Here is an 8,527-nt window from a genome sequence, read left to right as displayed (position 1 = left end):
TTCGTCCTCTCCATACCCTGTGCAGTGGGGTCATGTACAGGTGGGACACCTGAGGTGGAGGGGAGCGAAGTGACCGGACACCAGCAATAATTATAATATCATCATCACTGTTGTAACCATGGATTAGGAGCCTACACACATCATCCCTCCACATCCTGAAGGCACACCTGGGAGGAGAATCCTATACTTAGTCTCATTTTGTACACTAGGGACCTGAGGTTCAGGGAGATGAAGCCTCTTGCCCAGGCCATAAGCCAGCAACAGGAAAAGAGAGGATTAGAAAGCAGTCTGCCCGAATCCAGAACTGAGATCTGACCACCATCCCCTTCAGTTCAGTTCAGTCGCTCAGTCATGTCCGACTCTTTGCGACCCCATGAATTGAAGCACGCCAGGCCTCCCTGTCCATCACCAACTCCCGGAGTTCAATCAAACTCATGTCCATCAAGTAGGTAATGCCATCCAGCCATCTCATCCTCTGTCGTCCCCTTCTCCTCCTGCCCCCAATCCCTCCCAGTATCAGAGTCTTTTTCAATGAGTCAACTCTTCGCATGAGGTGGCCAAAATATTGGAGTTTCAGCTTTAGCTTCAGTCCTTCCAATGAACATCCAGGACTGATCTCCTTTAGAATAGACTGGTTGGTTCTCCCTGTAGTCCAAGGGACTCTCAAGAGTCTTCTCCAACACCATAGTTCAAAAGCATCAATTCTTCGGCACTCAGCCTTCTTCGCAGTCCAACTCTCACATCCATACATGACCACTGGAAAAACCATAGCCTTGACTAGATGGACCCTTGTTGGCAAAATAATGTCTCTGCTTTTGAATATGCTATCTAAGTTGGTCATAACTTTCCTTCCAAGGAGTAAGCATCTTTTAATTTCATGGCTGCAATCACCATCTGCAGTGATTTTGGAGCCCAAAAAAATAAAGTCTGACACTGTTTACCCATCTATTTGCCATGAAATGATGGGACCAGATGCCATGATCTTCGTCTTCTGAATGTTGAGCTTTAAGCCAACTTTTTCACTCTCCTCTTTCATTTTCATCAAGAGGCTTTGTAATTCCTCTTCACTTTCTGCCATAAGGGTGGTGTCATCTGCATATCTGAGGTTATTGATATTTCTCCCGGAAATCTCGATTCCAGCTTGTGCTTCTTCCAGCCCAGCGTTTCTCATGATGTACTCTGCATATAAGTTAAGTAAGCAGGGTGACCATATACAGCCTTGACGAACTCCTTTTCCTATTTGGAACCAGTCTGTTGTTCTATGTCCAGTTCTAACTGTTGCTTCCTGACCTGCATACAAATTTCTCAAGAGGCAGGTCAGGTGATCTGGTATTCCTATCTCTTTTAGAATTTTCCACAGTTTATTGTGATCCACACAGTCAAAGGCTTTGGCATAGTCAATAAAGCAGAAATAGATGTTTTTCTGGAACTCTCTTGCTTTTTTGATGATCCAGTGGATGTTGGCAATTTGATCTCTGGTTCCTCTGCCTTTTCTATAACCAGCTTGAACATCAGGAAGTTCACGGTTCACGTATTGCTGAAGCCTGGCTTGGAGAATTTTGAGCATCATTTTACTAGTGTGTGAGATGAGTGCTATTGTGAGGTAGTTTGAGCATTCTTTGGCATTGCCTCTCTTTGGGATTGGAATGAAAACTGACCTTTTCCAGTCCTGTGGCCACTGCTGAGTTTTCCAAATGTGCTGACATATTGAGTGCAGCACTTTCACCGCATCATCTTTCAGGATTTGAAATAGCTCCACTGGAATTCCATCACTCCACTAGCTTTGTTCATAGTGATGCTTTCTAAGGCCCACTTGACTTCACATTCCAGGATGTCTGGCTCTAGGTCAGTGATCACACCATCGTGATTATCTGGGTCATGAAGATCTTTTTTGTACAGTTCTTCTGTGTATTCTTGCCACCTCTTCTTAATATCTTCTGCTTCTGTTAGGTCCCTACAATTTCTGTCCTTTATCAAGCCCATCTTTGCATGAAATGTTCCATTGGTATCTCTTATTTTCTTGAAAAGATCTCTAGTCTTTCCCATTCTGTTGTTTTTCTCTATTTCTTTGCATTAATTGCTGAGGAAGGTTTTCTTATCTCTCCTTGCTATTCTTTGGAACTCTGCATTCAGATGCTTATATCTTTCCTTTTCTCCTTTGCTTTTCACTTCTTTTCACAGCTATTTGTAAGGCCTGCACAGATAGTCATTTTGCTTTTTTGCATTTCTTTTCCATGGGGATGGTCTTGATCCCTGTCTCCTGTACAATGTCACGAACCTCCATCCATAGTTCATCAGGCACTGTATCTAACAGATCTAGTCCCTTAAATCTATTTCTCACTTCCACTGTATAATCATAAGTGATTTGATTCAGGTCATACCTGAATGTTCTAGTGGTTTTCCCTACTTTCTTCAATTTAAATTTGAAGTTGGCAATAAGGAGTTCATGATCTGAGCCACAGTCAGCTCCTGGTCTTGTTTTTGCTGACTGTATAGAGCTTCTCCATCTTTGGCTGCAAATAATATAATCAATCTGATTTTGGTGTTGACCATCTGGTGATGTCCATGTGTAGAGTCTTCTCTTGTGTTGTTGGGAGACAGTGTTTGCTATGACCAGTGCATTTTCTTGGCAAAACTCTATTAGACTTTGCCCTGCTTCCTTCTGTATTCCCTTGGTACCCTTTTAATTTCCATTTTGCCACAGGGATCCAGGTACCAGGTCATTTATCCATTTTGCAATGAGGCAGCAGAAGCCTGGGGCCAACTCCAGGTCTGAGTTCATTACATCACTCTCCACCCCCTGGGTTGTAGTCTTGAGGTGAGAACAAGTCTCTCCACAAGATTTTCCTCACATCCCTCAGCTCTGTGCCCACAACCAGGGGAAGAGGGACCTCAGGTGTGTATAAACCAGGCTCAGACAGTGTAGAGGGTGGTCTGCTGATGGATCCAAGGCTCTGCTGGATGTGGTCCTCCATGTCCCAGCACCAGGCTTGGGCACCTGGGCTGCTACCTTCTCCCTACTCTGTGCTCTGATGGTGGGACCATAGTTGCGGTGAGGAAGGCTAGCTCCTCAAGCCTCTAGCCCTACTTGTACTTTGTCCTAGCTGAGTTCATCAGGTTCCTACTGAGATGCAGGAGGGAGAACAGAGGAGATGGACACAGGTGACCCAGAGGACTCTGCTGGTGCTATAAGCCTGTAGCCAAGTGGGCACCCATCTGGGCTTCCTGGACCAAGTGTTCCGGGTTGACATGGGCCCAATGCACCAGGCATAACAACCAACTCAAACAGCAGCAGTCGAGGAATAAGTAGATATTCAAGTCCAAGGTCTTACCCGTCGCACCAGCTGGCCTCAGTGTGACCTGACCTTCCCTGAGGATGCAAATACTGGGTTCCTGTCCTTATAAAGCCTAGGCTAGTCACCTCTCTTCCCTGAACCTCAGTATGCTCAACTGGAAAACGAGGTTTTCCATACCTACTAAGTGTGTTGTCATGAGCACCAATGGTGAAGTGCACCTGCAGCGCCAAGCCATTTGCCCGGGCCACAGTCTCCCTAGACTTTCCAGCAAAGAGGTGAAAATGACGACCTCTAAGCTCTCCTGTGGCTTTGATGTCTGTTATGTTTCCAATGTGGTTGTGTGATCCTCGAGTAGGCATCAGATTGGAGCAGGAAGACTTGAGTCTACAAATGTGTTTTCAGGACTTCTGGAGGATTTGAATGGCAGGAGCTGACTCACACTGGCTTCAATAAAAATAAAAAATAAGAAGCGAGACACATATTTGAACTGGAATTTTTGTGGCAAGGACTTCAGGCATACTTGGATCAAGGCACTATAACGATACATTGTTTTATCCCCTTTGTACAGCTTCTTTTTCTAGTGAGCTTTGCCAAAATATTTGTATATAAATAGTATCTTGAGGACAAAGCAGACCCAGGCAACATGTGAAGACCTAAAGCCCCCTTGTGAGTCATGAGATCTAGCTAAGGGTTTTTCATTTCTTTTACATTATCAAAGCACCAATATTAGTTTGGTTAATATTTTCAATTATTTTTCTCTTCTTATTTAATTTATTCCTGCTGTAATCTTTATTGTAGTCCTTCAGTGGTTACTTAGGGCTTAGTTATTCTTCTTTTGCTAATCCTTTAAGGTACAGAGGTAGATTGTTTATTGGGTTTTTCTTGTTTCTCTATGTAGGCATTTATTGCTATTCTTCCTCACATCTTAGTACTAGGGATATAATGTACAACATGGTGACTATAGCTAACAGTGATGTATGATATACGGAAACTTTGTTAAGAGAGAAAATTCTAAGAGTTCTGATCACAAGGAAAAACTGTTTTTTTTTTTTTAATTGTTTCTATATGAGAACTTGAATGTTAACTTAACCTATTGCACAGAATCAAACTGCTGTCTTCAACTTATATAGTGATGAAGTGTCAAATTTTTCTGACCAATAAATGGGGAAAAGATTACTAAAAAAAATGTAAACTGTTCTTATGAGAGCTGAAGCTTCCTAAACCCTCTGTCTGTATGGGACAATGATGACAAGATAGCTTGGGTAGAGCTACCAGTTGGAAAACATGGTCTCATTGTTGGGTCAACATTGAGGAGTGGCCCCCACTTACCAGGAGACAGGTCCTGAGCAGAATGTTAGGGCTGAGGAGGCTTGAGAAGCTGGAGGGAGAGAAGGAATAATGACCAGGTAGATGGAACAGCCTGGACAAAGGCTCAGCACTGACCCAAGTGGGCTACTGCTCAAAAGAAGTCCTGAATTGTGAGACCTCCTTGTGTACTATTGTGGGAGTTGGTATTGTCACAAAATATAGACAGAGAGGAAAATTTTCATCCCTTTGCTATGCGAGGAGGGAAAGCGCCAGCTCCGACTTTAAATGGAATCCAGCTTTGCCTCTGACAAGCTATGTGGTCCTAGAGAAGTCACTTCACCTCTCTGAGACTCAGTTGCCACACCTCCTCCAAGAACCATTCACTGCATCACTCAGTAGAAATCAGAATTGAGTGAGATACAGCGTATAAAGACTTAATACAGAATTTTTCAACACTGTTTGACAGTAATTCCAGTGTGTGGAGGCTGACATACATCTTGTGCTCACCAGAGTCAGACTCTGGTAAATCACTTTCCACTCATTGACTCATTTAATTCTCACGTCAACACAATGAGGGAGGCTTTACTGTTAACTCCGCTGGGCTGGATTGAGGACTGTGGTTCTGAGAGGGTAAGTAAATTGGCTGAGATCACACAGCTGGCAACAGCAGAGGCCAGGTCATGCTCAGCTCTGTCCAACCTCTCACCTCACGTGTATCAGCAACCCCGGCACAGCCTAAACTGATGTCTCTTGGGAGAGCTGGTCCAAGGGTCCCCCAAGTTGCCCCAGGGGCTCAAGGGCCCCCTGTGGTGACTTGACCTTGTGGGGCATCCTTCAGACAGAAGGCCCTTGAGTGAAGCAGCGCTGGTTCAGGACTCTGTGTGTTCACGACTCTCCCTTGAGGACGACAGTGGTTCTTCCCTCACAGAATTGCACACAGCACTGAGATGGTTCATGGTAACATGGGCAAATGTTCCCTGGCCATCTTGGCAGGAAAATCAGATGGCCTCCTGGACAGGAGAGGCGGGGGTCCCTGAGGTGATAGCCTGGGTCAGTCCTCTGCAGAGGTGACACAGCTGTGAGTAAAGGGCTCTGTGCTCCAGACTCCAGGGCAAAGGGGAAACTGAGGGCTTGCATGTTGAGAAGGGCCACAAGAGAATCCTCATCAGTCCTTGGTGGGAGAGATCAAGGCCAGGAGAGCGGGACCTACTGGGGGCTGGGGAGAGGTGGCTGAATACTGGGAGATGGGACGTCTCCTCTCTGAGCAAGGGATCCCATACCTGTGGGTTTAAAACCTGGTCCTGCCAGTTGTTACCCTGTAACCTCAATATGTCACTTGTCCTTATGAGCCTCAGTTTCCTCATCTGTCCAATGGGGACAAGATTGGTGTCTCCTGCAGAAGGGTCCTATGAGGAGGTCATGAGGTCAGGTGTGCTGGTGAATGCAGCCCTCCAAGATGGCAGCGGTGTTAGCAGAAGCAGAGTGAGGCTGTCTCCACGTGACCTCGAGTCACCTTCTTGCCCATCCTGGGCCTCAGTGTTCCTATTTCTAAGACACGGAAGTGGGGCTGGATAATCCCAAAATTTCCTTCCACCTATGGATCCAGGTCTCCGCTGCCCTGCTTGCCCATATCTCACCTTCCCTGAAATCCCAATGGAAGGAATGCAACAGGCCACACAGCAGGTGTAGAAATGGCTTTTTATTGCTGGGAGTGGAGGGTGACAAGCATAGGGTGTCCTGACTGCGAGGAGGAGTATCTGAGAGTGTCCTTTGACTGGGCTCAGTTGTCACTCCTGGGGGATGGTGGCAGCACCAACTCTCCCAGAGGGAGACGGGTCAGAGATTCACTCAGGTCTCTGGGAACCAAATCTGGAAGGAGACCCCAGTGTGAGGCATGGACATCCTGGGCCCTTACCTGCTTCTGCATTCACCAGGTACAGCTGCCAGAGTGCTTCCCCCAACACTGGGAGCTCTCAGGCTTGGGGATGGGGGACTGACACCTGTGGTTTGGGGTCTTTCTCTGGCACCTGGCACTGACCCCTCCTCACCCCCTTACCCTCCCACTCCCTCACTAACAACAATGGCTGACGTGAAAAGACTGATCTGGGGCCATGATGAGTCAGGGTTTGGGGCTCAGTATATGATCATGATCATGGATCAGACAGATACAGGACAGGTCTCTATCCATGACCAACATCAGGACTCAGTCAACAACTCGAGTGAAAGCTGTGTCTGACTATGTTCTGGGCTGTCAGGGAGCAGAGTCAAGTGAAGTCTGAGTGTGTGATTAAGGGTCAGGACTTGGTCTGTGACCGAGATCAGGGCTCAGGCTGCTACTAGATAAAGAAGAGAAGCCAAGCTTTGCTTCTGCTTCTCCACAGGCCCGTGTGTGTGTGTGTGTGTGTGTGTGTGTGTGTGTGTGTGTATGGTGGGGGCGGGGGGGCTGTTCATCCTCCCTCAGCCCAGGGCCCAGAGCCCAGACCTCACCAGCAGGCAGGCTTCACAGCTGTTTTCCTCATCTGTTTTATGGGTTTTCCTGTTGGAGTTTATAAACTTCCTCTGAAAGAACAAATTAGTAGCAGTTCTCAGGCTCCAGCACTGGAAAGCTGAATAGAAATCAGACACAAGTGGCTGCCACCCTCCAGGGGGTCTGACTTGACAGTCATGGGACCTCTTGCATGTCACTCCATCTCTGAGCCTCAGTTAGTTCATCTGTAAAATGGGTATGATGGTACTGCCAATACCCACAGGGCCTTCAAGGATCTAATGACATAGCATGTAGGAAGCACAGAGAAATTGCCCAAGGAACTGAACCTGTGGCTATTTTTAGAAGGCCTGTTTCCAGGACCCTGACACTATTACTCACTCCATTTCTGTTGTCCTGCAGCCCCAGCAACCACAGTCTTGCCAGAGACCCAGGTCAAGGAAAGCCCCCAGAGGCTAGAGGTGAAGCCACATCTCCTCATTAGAAGGGAAGGGGAAGGGGTCATGCTTATAAACAGTGCATACTGTTGCAACAATGCAATCTTTCTGCTCTTTCTTTAAATCCACTCATCAACTTGGCAGCATTTATAATCTCCTTTCACTTTAGAGGAAACTGAGGCTCAGAGAGGTGGAGGCAGTTGTTCCCCACCCACTCTTGTTAAGTAGCACATCCAGGATTTGAGCCCAGATCAGGCCCTTCTTTCTCACATCATTCTGGGCATCACTTTCTGCCAGCATGACAAAGGAGGGCAGTTGAAGCTCTCAGAGGGCCACAGAGGCCATCAGTCTGCAGGGACCCCTCTGGACATCCTCTCATGACTTCCTCAGGACAAAGGGTCCTCACTGAAGCTCTCAGAGGGCCACCACAGAGGCCATCAGTCTGCAGGGACCCCTCTGGACATCCTCTCATGACTTCCTCAGGACAAAGGGTCCTCAGCTTCTCCAGGGTCCCCTGACCAGACCTGCCAGTGTTGCAGGCATAGAGCGGCTTGCGCCCTCCCCCCTCCCTGCCCCCCCCCCCCCCGCTTGAGGCTGCAGAGGGAGCCCCCTCCCCGCTTCCCCAGGCTGTGACTTAACAATACGGTTCTTAACATACTCTGCATCCAGGCTTTCAAGGAGGCTGCGGACTAGTGGGCACTCCTGAGGGTCACAAGGAGTGAAAGAGAGAAACACACAAAGAGAAATGGAGAGAGGGAAGGAAGGAAAGAGGTCAGAAGGTGAGGAGGGAGAGGAGAGATGGAGAAGGAAAGAGGACTGGTTATTATCCACTGTGAGCATCCTGCCTGCCAACCACAGAGATGCTCAATACTGAGGCCTCAGGATTCTGACCCTTAGGACTCTGGAACAGTGGAAATCTAGAAGGCCCAAATCTGAGAACTAGAAGACACTAGGATCCTAAAACCTCAGAAATTTAGAATCCTAGAACCTTGAAGAATCTA

General features: G+C 47.3%; 1 long non-coding RNA gene across 2 annotated transcripts; it reads right to left on the bottom strand.

Annotated features, from left to right (window-relative positions):
• Window positions 1-6,303: 6,303 nt before the first annotated feature.
• LOC112449327 (uncharacterized) lies at window positions 6,304-8,100 on the bottom strand. Of its 2 annotated transcripts, none has more exons than XR_009496977.1 (3): window positions 7,797-8,100; window positions 7,087-7,163; window positions 6,304-6,473 (listed from the first exon to the last, which is right to left on the bottom strand). It is a non-coding gene; the product is annotated as an uncharacterized lncRNA (long non-coding RNA). The 2 variants fall into 2 exon arrangements; XR_003037872.2 differs by having other exon boundaries at window positions 7,092-7,163.
• Between the last annotated feature and the right edge of the window lie 427 nt (window positions 8,101-8,527).

This window comes from Bos taurus, chromosome 13, assembly GCF_002263795.3.
Source record: "Bos taurus isolate L1 Dominette 01449 registration number 42190680 breed Hereford chromosome 13, ARS-UCD2.0, whole genome shotgun sequence".
NCBI lineage: Eukaryota > Metazoa > Chordata > Mammalia > Artiodactyla > Bovidae > Bos > Bos taurus.
The sequence above is the reverse complement of the archived record's forward strand: the minus strand, read 5'-3'. Positions and strand labels throughout refer to the sequence as shown.